Here is a 12,064-nt window from a genome sequence, read left to right on the forward strand (position 1 = left end):
TTTACCCAAAATGCTGTAAACATCGGTCAAACAAATTGTACATGACATCTCATCTTTCAAGCTAGTAAATCAAATCCTTTCCTTCACAATTTCATTTAGAAAGAAAATGCAATCTGTGGTGCTATTAAATCTGAATTAGTTTGTTCCAAATTCAATTTAAACACAAGAAAAAATGGGGTGGGGGAAGAAAAGAAACAACAACAAAAAATGCTGCAAGCAGTCACTTTATTAATCAGATTAATCTCAATTATTCCAATAAACAAGTGGCTGTACTGAACAAACTCCTGTGTCAACACACAAGTGCTAAGTTTGAAACTAACATGCTTAATTTTTTATGGTGTTTTGATTTCTGCTTAATGCAAAGGAGATATACAATTTTTTCTTTCTTTTTTCTTTTTTGTGTGTGTGTGTGTAAAAATGCACCACAGACACATGGTTATAAACCTAGACTTCATTGTTAAAACGCGTGATCTTCCTTTGATTAGAGAGATTATTTTCTTTAAGTATATATATTTGCTTGATGCTAGAAGCACCTTCCATTTGAAGGAACTATAGAGTTACTAGAGAAAAAGTCAATATAAAATGACAAAAAAGACTAACTCCTTTTTTAAAAATATAATGAAATACAAATTTTAATGGCAGTATTCTTATTTTTCTGTGTCTTTCATATATTGATGTCATGTATCTTGCATTTCATACTGAGAAGGAATGAATTAATTGGAAAATGAAATTAAATGCATTATAAAATGCACAGCAGTTAATATTTCAAATTAACCCATGTAGCACACTCTAAGTAATGATATGAAAATCTGTCTTAATATTTGTTTCCAGTTAATGACTACTGGCTTCAACAGATACTCAAAACCAAAGGACCAACCATGGTGAGAAAAATGACATCCAGAAATCAAGGATTTTTGGTTTTAGAAAGACAGACTCCACATCCTCCTGACCTTAATTTGGGCAAGGGTTAAGTTAAAAACATGAAATCTTGCCTTAAACTACCATTTGCAATATTTCTCTCACATACTTTCTCTTGCATCAGTGACTGAAAGACTATGATGATACCATAAAATGATGTATACTTCTCAGTATACTTCTAAAAGCCAGAAAAGTTTTCCTATTGTTGTTTTTACAGAGGGATCTTTGGCATTATATTATTTTTATTTTTCAGTGATATTAACTTTCAAAACCATTTTCTTTATGATAGTGATATGGTACAATTTTCCTTATGGTAGCAAAAAATCCTTGTGTTATGCATATCTTTAGAGTATGCATTTTACTATACTAGTAGTTGGAATTTTTTTAAGAGGACATCCATACATTTCCACTATTGATTTTTTCATTATTATTAGCTGACCTCTATGGTTTAGAAGAGTTCCATGTTTCATAATATAATCACCATAGTTTGTGCAATATATTCACTCCTTCAGCTAATGCTTTGCTATATAGTCTTTTTTATCTTCAGAGAAAACAATGCATTTCAGTGAAAGACCACATATTAAACAATAGAGATTCACAGATATTTTCAAAAGGAAAGTCTGACAAGTCAACTAAGACAAATTTTCTCCAGCTAAAAAGGATGAGTCTCCTCGTACCTCTCACTTTTTGTTATATGTTTGAATGAGTTTTAAGCAATAAATGTTTTTCCTTTCTTTGATCTCATTTTATAATGCAGTAATTAAATATGCACTTTCCCAAGCCTTTTCTCAAAACAAAGAGAACCCTTTCAAGATATTTTGCCAGCATCTCAGTCAAATCTTCCTTCTCGCGTGTATGGAGCAGAAAGTAAGTATTCTAAACTTGAGAAATATTTCAAAATCAGAAAAAAAAGCAGGGAAAAGATCTCACCAAACTATTTTCAAAGAGGAAAGAAACATTTTAGCCATCACTTAGAGACAGAAAGGATTCACATTAATTAGATTCAGCTGCCAGTGACACATAGCTGTGTATCTTCATGGGCATGGAGTCTAAATAACTACAGTGACTATAACTTACTGAATTTCAGAACCAGAATTTTCCTATCTTAAACTAAGCAGAAGACTGACTTTTCTAAATCCAATATAAAATAAGGAACAAAAATATAGGCTTCTCACATCCAAGTCTTAAGTTAAATTAAAATGAAAATGTAAAAAAACAAAACAAAACAAAAACAACAACAACAACAACAACAGCAAAAAAGAAAACATCAAAGAACCCACTAATGCAGGAAAAATATTATCATCATAGAAATCATAGAATGGTCTGTGTTGAAAAGGACCATAAGGATCCATAATGATCATCTATGATCATCTAGTTTCAACCTTCCTGCCATGGGCAGGGTGGCCAACCACTACACCAGGATGCCCAGAGCCCCATCCAACCTGGCCTTGATTGTGGTCCTTGTTTTGTCTTTCCATTTTTTTTTAAGTCTGAAAAATAAATAAAGAAGTGACAAAAAGGAAGCAGAATAAGAACCAAAGGAATTACCAGTCTAGACTTGGAGATGTTTTATTGATGAGAAACAAACCATAGTATCCTTTTCAAAACAAGTAACACATTTTGGAATGTAATATTGTTATGTAATGTACCTACAAAATTGGTCACAGGTATATAAAGCACCTCTGGTACCTGTAGTCCAACTCATAACTTTTGGACCCTCGTATGGTGAAAAAACATAAATCACTCAATTGGAAATGTAAAGAGTCATTACTTTCAGTTCACCCAAACTGAACAACAGTGACACATACACAATGATCAGACAAAAAAACAATAAAAAATTTTAAAAAAAATGATAAGACTAATATCAAAGGGAAAATAATGATGAGTTCTTTGTATCAGACAAATACCAATAATCATGTAACTATGGCAATAACAATTGCAGAATGCATTTAAGGGCTGAATTGCAGAAATACTGTATATGCATTAGCGCAGAGTAGAATATGATTTCTCTCAGCTAGACTTCAGTAACTTTTTAGTGCAAGGTAGTAAATTATGAAAAAAAACTAAAGTGTTGGAAAAGTTTTAAAAGGCTTAGATATGAGGAAAAGAAAAAATCTCTGTTAATGCGTAACACATTTTTGAGCACTGCAAAGATTAATGTGTATATGGAGACTGATCCTCTATAATGAAACACAGGGTTACGTTTTACTTATAAAAATAATAGTAGTAGTCAGCAGTATAAAAAGAAATAATTATAAATCTGTATACATGACAGAAAGAGGAATTTAGAATTTAAATACTCTTAATAAACTATACTCTTTAAATACTCACAATCATACATAATATTCTTTAAATGCTCTTTCATACATTTATTTTAAAGGATCGGATCTTCATTTGAAGAAACTAAAAGAAATCGCAACAATGTCTGCTTTTGTTCCACCTTATGTGGAAAGAAGCCAATTTTGGTACATTTTTAACCTGAATGTTGATCATCTGATCCAAACCACCACATCTGACCTTTTGCACAGTTTTTGTGTAAAATCAGAGAGCTGCACATGGCTGAAGTACCAAGTATTTCAAGCGTGTTTCCCAAATCTTGTATGATTTGATGTTTCCACCCAATGTGTTTATTTCTTGCATACTGGGGATTGCTTAGTTTATTGCATCTAACTGTCCCCTTCTGCCAATGAAGATGACTAGGAAGTAATACAGAGCTATAAAAATGTGAATAAGATTGTTCTGTCTGCATGAGCTAGTGTTTTTATGAAGATTTTCTGCTATACAGACTCCTGTGTCAGACTTGCTAGATGGTGTACTTCACCTGTGAAGGTTGGCTGCTACAGTATGTTTCCTTCTGAAGTGTGAAGGACTGATGAGGTATGAATATCTTATTTTTCCATCAAGTAAAAGCTTTGCAATAACCTTCATGGATGAAGCAATCATTGATGCAATTTATTTCAGATAAAATGGAAGTTTTTAATTTTAAGTGTGTGTTTTTAGAAAGGGAAAATTATTTTTGCAATGGTAAGGATTATTAAGCTCATTCTCAGAATCCCACTTTGTTACATAAGTGATGCATGTGCTCCATTTGTTTTAAGTGAGGCTTAAGAATGAAATTGTAACGTATTATAATAATATGATACCCTTTTATTTGATGTATTAAGACATTATCAATGCTGATGCTGAAATCTAGACCACATATTGCTAGTCTTAAGTGATAAATATCACACTGCAGATCAGGCTCTCATGGCTCACTCTTTTGCTTATCAGTCTTTTTACTCTGCTGTCCATGCTTGTCCATTTATATCATCTCTTAAGCAAAGCAGTCACATTCTGTTTAGCATGAATTTCACATTGCTCAAATAACTACCAACTTCTTACTTTTATTTTACGGTTTGTACTCTTTTTTTTTATTCTCCTTCCTCCAAAGCAGCTCTAAGCACTTCTTTAAAATAAATCAATCTCAGATGCTAAACAGTGTATTTATTTCTGCACTGTATTTCTTAAAACTGCAAACTTCCTTCTTGATTTTTAATATAATCTTGCATTATAAGTAGGCTTATGTAGCTAAGAACTGATTACACTCAAGGAAGTACATATTTCACTCTTCATTTTTGAATTTTAGAGTCATTTCCATCCAGATCCCTTCCTTTTGAAAGGGAAAAGACAAAATCAAAACATTTCAGTCTCACATTATGCTAACTCTACAGTAAAGCTCAGTACAGTTCTATTCAAAGTTTACATTCATTGAAAGATTTTGCAGTACATGACAATTCTAACAGAAACAATATAGTTGGAATGTTGGCAGGATTTGCAAATAGTGATCACGTAAATCTGAGTTTTTTTCCAGCAGAACTGAAAATGTGAGCAAATTTTTTATCAAGATTGGCATCCACAACAAAACACTTAAAAGATCGGGGCAAGGGGTTCTTTTTGAGCAAATAACCCCCTATTCTGATAAACATGGTTATGCTGTACTAATGGAGAACTACAACTTGGAGTTCTTAGGTAGTTCTGGTCAAAGACAGTAAGTCTTTCCCTTCATCTTGCTCCACTGACGCAGTATAGAAATGTCAATAACTGGCAGTGACCAGGTAGCAAGATGTTGAGTCTATTTTGTGTACAGCATCAGGTGCTTTCTATTCCTTCTGTTGTCTTAATATACACTCAAATCATATATGTGTGTGAGTGTGTGTGTGTGTGTAAGAAGAGAAATAAGGCAAGAGACAGCAACAGAGGGTGCCAGAGTCAATGTGAGCTAATAGCACAATGTGAAGAATCTAGTACTTTTTCTGCTACAATTGGCAAGGAAACAGTGAATTAATGTTTAGTAACAATTCTGTTGAGTTAAAGAGTTGTCCTATTATCTTCAGATTACTTCTACTGATATTCTATTACTGTTATACCAAGGAAAACCCCAATCTCATTCTTTAAAATTTACCAATTCAACTCTGTATATTTAATATTATTTAAAAAAATAAAAAAATAAAAAATAAAAAAAAAAAAAGACCTGTCCCTCAAAACTTTAAAAATGTCAAAGCTTTAAAAATTATTCTCAAATTCTTACTATCCAAGAAGAAACAAAATTCAAAAGGGAAAAGGTGAAAATACTTAGACTTACAAATCTAAACCAATAACAGAAGGTAAATCCCTTTTTACAAGGGATTCCCTTGGAATTACATCAAAGCATATCCAGTGCTTAATAATGCATGTTGATACACAATGCATTGAATAAATACTCACTTATTTGCTTCTCCACCTGCTACTTGTTTACAAGCCCATTTATTGACTTAAGTAACAATATATTTTCTTCTTAACACGTTGTCAATATATTTACAAGTTTATTGTTTATACAAGTGAGTTGAGCAAAACAATGTATAGTATGTATAATACTAAGACACGTCTTTTTGAGGATTCTTCTTTCTGTTTGAAAAATAAATCTTTCCTCTGTGCCATTGTAGACATTCCCACAAAATAAGTTAATAGAGCAATATAAAAAATTTTATAAGTCTGTTGTGGGTACTTGCAGTGGTGAAATACACTGAAAGATATTAGTAATTGTGCTTTTATCCTATTTTATCTTTCAAGTCACTTAATCTGAGATATAGTTTCTCAGTAAAGGTTATGATTCCTTTCTGTACTAACTACAATTGAAAGATGTGACATGTAAATGTGTCAGGATTATCTACACTCAAACTACATTTCAAAAGCATACTAATTACTGCCATTACACATTTTTTTAGGACAATTCTAAGCATTTTAGAAGATAAGCAGAAACCTTGCTTTTATAACAGGGGAAGAGGTAGACAGTTCTAGAAAATAAATTAAAAATCAATACAGGCTGTCATTTTCTATGTCATGATATTTAATGGCATCCAAGCAGTAAAGAGAAAAACACAAGCTGTAATTTGAATTCATCCAATAACAAAAGGCGACAATCTAATTTAGTATATTTCATATATGAATTCAGATTCAGCATTTAGACACTTAATGACAGGGCATTTTTTACTGAGATTATCTCTCTTTTAGCACAAAGAGTAGATGCTACAAAAACAAAACAGAACTGCGTAGCAAATGAGGCTCAGCCTACACAGAAGCTGGATTGTGAGTAGAAAATTAGTTAGGACATTACAAGGGTAAAGGAACTTTGCCAAGATGATGCAGATGAATAGCACGCCAGTGAATTCAGTTCAGGTTTGCCTCTGTGAGGTCAGCCAACTGATGAAAATGAGCATTTTCACAGATACACATTAACTGTATATTTCTCTCGTTCTCAGTGCTGCTGAGAAATGAGGATGAAATTAGCAGACACACTAAATGCTTAATGTCCATAGCTGTCATTTAGCAGGGCTGTGCTTTGAGAAGGGAGAATGGCATAAGAAGACAGGAGTCAGGAATTGGACGGTGAAACCTAATGAGGATTTTTGATGCTAATATTTCTGAGCCTTTGTTCCTCATTAATTCTATCTCCTTATTCAGTGTGAAAACCACTTCAGTAAATGCTTATCAAGCTGTGAAATTCTATAGCGACATCGCAGAAAAGAAACACATGAGTTAATTATTAATTTTCTATTTAATATCTGAGCAGCATGAAATAAAATAGGACAAGGTCTATACAACGAGTAGAAAAAAAAATTGCAGAGAGATTTTGAATAGATCCCATGATATCTATTTATATGGAAACAGTGCAGTGACTTTTATAAAATATAATCTGAATTTAAACTTACCTGAATACATTTTTAATAGTTTCAGGTTTGAGATTAAAAGAAAAAACAAAAACAAAAAATAAAAAACCAAAACAAAAAACAAACCAAACAAAATAACAACAACAAAAAAAAAAGCCTACAATGACTTCTCCTTTTCCATGATAAGTATTTTATTCTTTTTTGTTCATCAGCATAGCAACGACAACATTTTCCATCGTTATTGCAGTATTAAGGTGAATCTCTGGGGAACAGAGAGGAGGAATTTTGCACATTCTTGTTCTCTGTTCCATTGACATCTATTACACATCTCAAATACCCTTTGGAAAAAAAAAAAAAAATGGAAATGCATTTATACCACTCCCCCAGGGAGGAATAGTATAGACTAAAATCTAACTTAGAGTAACTTCTCAGCACGTCAAGCAGTGGTCAGCAGTCTCAGTGAATATTCCCAGTTCTTTTTATATTGGCATTAAAAAATTACTAAAAGATAATTTGCAATTATCTTTTCAAGCATCAGTTTTACAATGCAACAGAGCATAAGCTCTGAATAACATTTTCCATTTGAAATATAGTCCAAGCTGTTACTTACCGTTTTATGCCAGACATCAGTGAGTCAACATTTCTATTCATGTGTGCTTCTTTTTACTTAGATTGTCAGTACAAGAAGCAGTTCTCTGTACCTTTGGTGCTTGTTTCTGTATTTCCTTCAAGACTGCATAAAAGAAGGGATATTCTGTCCAGTGTTCCAGATGAAACTGGGTTACTGCCAAGTCTACTGGTATTGCAGCAGTTCATCTCATTCTCAAATGTACAAGCATTGAGCATCTCCACTAAAAAGGTTCTGACAAATTCAGAGTGGTGTTGCTGAAATACTTAAATATCCTTAATTGAATGACTTTTGCAGTATAGGGAAATAATTGACATAGATCAATGTAAACTGATATCCTCTACCACAATTCCATCTGCGGTTTTTGGTAGAATTTCAGAACTAAAATAAGAATCCAAGCTTGTCTTTTAAGCTGGCAAACCAAAATTGTGTGTGTATGAACCAGGTATCTAAGCTCACATCCTAGACAGTGGGGGTACACTGTTCAAGTCAGTTGCTACAGCTGTTTTTTTGTGCCATTTCTAATGCCGTACACTATCTGCCAGCCTCCAACTGCTACCCAAAAGAATATGGATGACTTGTGAGTAGTGTGCCATATCTGACAATTCCAAGCTTCCTACACCTGTAGATGTAAAAAATGTATGTGCAAACCAATATGCCTGGGTGGAGAAGCCAAATATTTTCTCTATTTGTCTAGAAGGTAAATATATGCAGAGGTTTATATACAGATGCCAGATGCATGCCAAACCTGGCATACATTATAAGGAGGGCTCTGCCCTTCATTTCTCCAAAACAAGTTCCTTTTTTCTTTTTTTTTCTTTTTTTTCTTTTTTTTTTTCACTTGTATCTTTTTTGAAACATTAGATCTGAAGCCTTTATTTTAAGCTGTTTGTCATGAAGAGGTTATGTACTAGCCAGAATTCAGTAAAAAGTATGTATGTTAATTTTTTTTTCTTTTACTTGCTATCTTTGTGATTTAAATGATCAAGCAATATTCATAGCATTTGTTTTTAAGACTTCTTGAAACCCCAAACGTTTTCTAGGCTGTGAACATAAAGAGGTTAATAAATTCTGCATGAATAGTAAAGCTGTGAGTTACACAGTTCATGCCAAAGCTGAAGCAGCAGAATCGTCATACTGCAGAACTACATGTTCTGTAGAGAAGATTCTATGCATTGTAATGTGAAGACATTCTAGTAATCCTTCAGAGAGTATTTAAAAGTGCTACTGGTGATGTTCTCTGAATATTGTAATTTGTAAAAATAAGCCGTCTTAAAAAATATATAACCAGAGCTACAGGCTTCCAAGGAAGCAAAATAATATATATATATATAAACTATAAAATAACTTTTCTATACAAAATGAAGTTCAAATCTCTTGAACTGATATTTATGAATGTTGAGGGCATTTCCCAACACAGTTCTGCTTCATTTTCAGGAGCAGTCTCAATGTGTCTTAGGTGCTACACAGCTTCTTTTCCTCCCCCCTTCATCCTATCCCCAGCTGTACTGCGTCAAGGTAATTGCCTGACATGAGTTTGTGTTTTGAGGGCAGGAATACAAAAAAGGACTGGAGCCAGAAAGGCAGATACACTTGCTAACTAGTGCACAGCACTGCATCTCTTTTTATTTCACAGACTTGGAAGGAAGATATGATGCTGCACCATTAGCACAAATCATGTAGTTAATTGTGTCAAAATAGGAAACCAAGAAATAGGAATTATGGAGTGGTTTTCCCCTCTCTTTTTTCTTTTTTCTTTTTTCTTTTTTCTTTTTTCTTTTTTCTTTTTTCTTTTTTCTTTTTTCTTTCTTTTTTTTTTTTTTTTCATTTTATGAGTTCTATGTTCAGCAAGTACACAGAAACATATAGCTTCAAGCTTTGATAAAGTATGAATGACTAAAATTATGAACTACAAAAAGTTCAGACAAAAATACTAGGTTACCTGAAATAGTATTTTATTCAAGATCATGATCCAGGGAAGGATCTGATCTAACAGTTGACTTGTTCCAGAAAATTAGCGGTTCTAGATGAAGACATTGGTTAGTGGGTACAGTGGTGATGGGTTAATATTTGAACTAGATGATCTTTGTGGTCTTTATCAACATTTCTATAACCATTATTTTATGATTCTAAAATGAGTTTCAAACATGCTAGTGGGCAAGCTCAGCATCACCACGATCTTTAATGATGTGTGTGTGATAACCTTGTAACTACAGCCATTCACTTTACAAAAAGATACATCTCGGTGTCCAGGTTATCTTCTGAGGGGCATAATCAGCTACAGTTCATTTAGTTCATTCAGATGCAAAAGGTTTAAGAAAACACTGGCAGAAAAAAGATGAATAATTCCAAGGCTACAAGTTACTGAAGACCTGGCCCCTTCCACAAGTAGCCCAATCTCTTCCCTAGAATACAGAGGATTCTGAGGAAGACCTTTGTTTAGTTGAATGTCCGCAGTCAGACCTTTAAGTCCAAGAGAGTTTCAGCAATTTTATTTATTTATTTATTTATTTTAGAAATAGCAAGCATAGTAACAGTATAGAAAGAAGGTATAGTCAGATATGGAAATGATTCTAAAAGGAAAAATTATTTATTCACATTTTACATATGTTTTTCCTTGAAATTATGTCTGTGGAAATAGTCTAAGATACCCTGAATAACATTCTTTTGTAATATTTGGCTAAATCTAGGGTTAAATCCTTACCTCCAAGAAGTTATTTTTAATTGAAATCTTAATGCATTGTGTGAAAAGTTAAATATATATAATCAACAAAGAAGCAAGCTTTATGCTTTTAATAATTCATATGATATCTAAAAAAAAATTAGTAAGTTTCATAACAGTATCACCAATATTCTCATGCTTACTGTCTCACTCCAACTGCAAACAAGATAATACGGGGGTTTACATGAATTCCTCCTTATAAAGAAAGATATCTGTTTTCCCATTGTGAACAACACAATTCAGATAGGAAACATTGTGGTTTTTATGAAGTTTCCTATACAGACTCCAGTAGTGACATACATTGTATATGATTTCTCACTGTTGGTCTAGATGACTACAGATGTCTTATGTTCTCTATGTATCTGCCACTATCATGAGCATCTATGCTCTCTTGTATGACAGAATAGCACTGGTTGCTTGTATTACAGAACTGAATCAAACAGTATTCATCTACTTCAAGATAATCTGAGGAGCTCCCTACACTTTGTGGGCTGCCTTTATTCAATTTTCAGTCCGCAGAAGGGTTGACAATTTGTTTATACTTAGATAAAAAAGATACCAGGATTTGGTGCACTCAAAGAAGCAGGGCCATCCTATGTTGATACAACAAAGAATACACAAGAGAGCTGTGGCAGCTACTGCAGCAACTGGTGATACCATAAAGTATTTTACATGGTTTCAGATGCATATGCTGAGACCACTGAATCAATTCCCAGCATCTAAAGCCATTGTTATTAAAATTCATAGCATAAAGACTGAAAGGTCTTAGTTTCCATGTAATTGAATTGCATGACTCACCAGTCTTACAGAGGAGGAAGGAAAGACAAGGAAAAAAAGTCGAGCAAGTGGTCCTGGGGCTACATTGTGTGTTCTCCATTGAAGGGCCGGAGCTTTGGTATGCACCAGAGCACTTGAACCACCTGTACTCCACCATGACAGATGAAGTGGAGGTTCTCCTCCTGTACAAGGCACCCTGCTGTCACTCTACTACCAAAACCCAGCCAACTAATCCTAGTACATCAATTCAACACAGAACCCAAACTTGATTACTCTTTAAAACATTTCTAGTTTATAGAAATGCTCTGAATAAATACACATACATGATTACTTTTTATAACTGAAAGAGTATATCTTTTATAAAGTTTGTCTACATATAAAAGTTAAGTACATATACTGCATTATTCCACAATAAAAGCAAAAATACTTTAATAGAACTATCTCAGCATCTCAGAACATGTAGGATCGTGACCTTAAACAAAGACTGCAAGTTCAAGTCTGATTGCAGTTGCAAAGGGAAAATATGTCCATCTTAAGTTGCATGAATCAGACTGTATCCGAAAGATAGAGAGGCGAAGAAATTGTTTTTCCTCTCAAAAATCATGTTTATATATAAGGAGAAAAGCAAATGACAAAAAATCAACAGTAAAGTCTTTTTCTTTTGCTGATGACCTTTTACACCAAGTAATTGCTTCAGACAGCTATATAAAACAAGACAGCTGAAATTTATTACACAAAATTGTGTGTCTACAAAGTTCTTCAGTTTTTGATATTTATGTCTACTTTCATAAAGACGCTCCCCTATGGGAACAGGCTGAGATAGCTGGGGCACTT

This window comes from Coturnix japonica, chromosome 1, assembly GCF_001577835.2.
Source record: "Coturnix japonica isolate 7356 chromosome 1, Coturnix japonica 2.1, whole genome shotgun sequence".
Classification (NCBI taxonomy): Eukaryota; Metazoa; Chordata; class Aves; order Galliformes; family Phasianidae; genus Coturnix; species Coturnix japonica.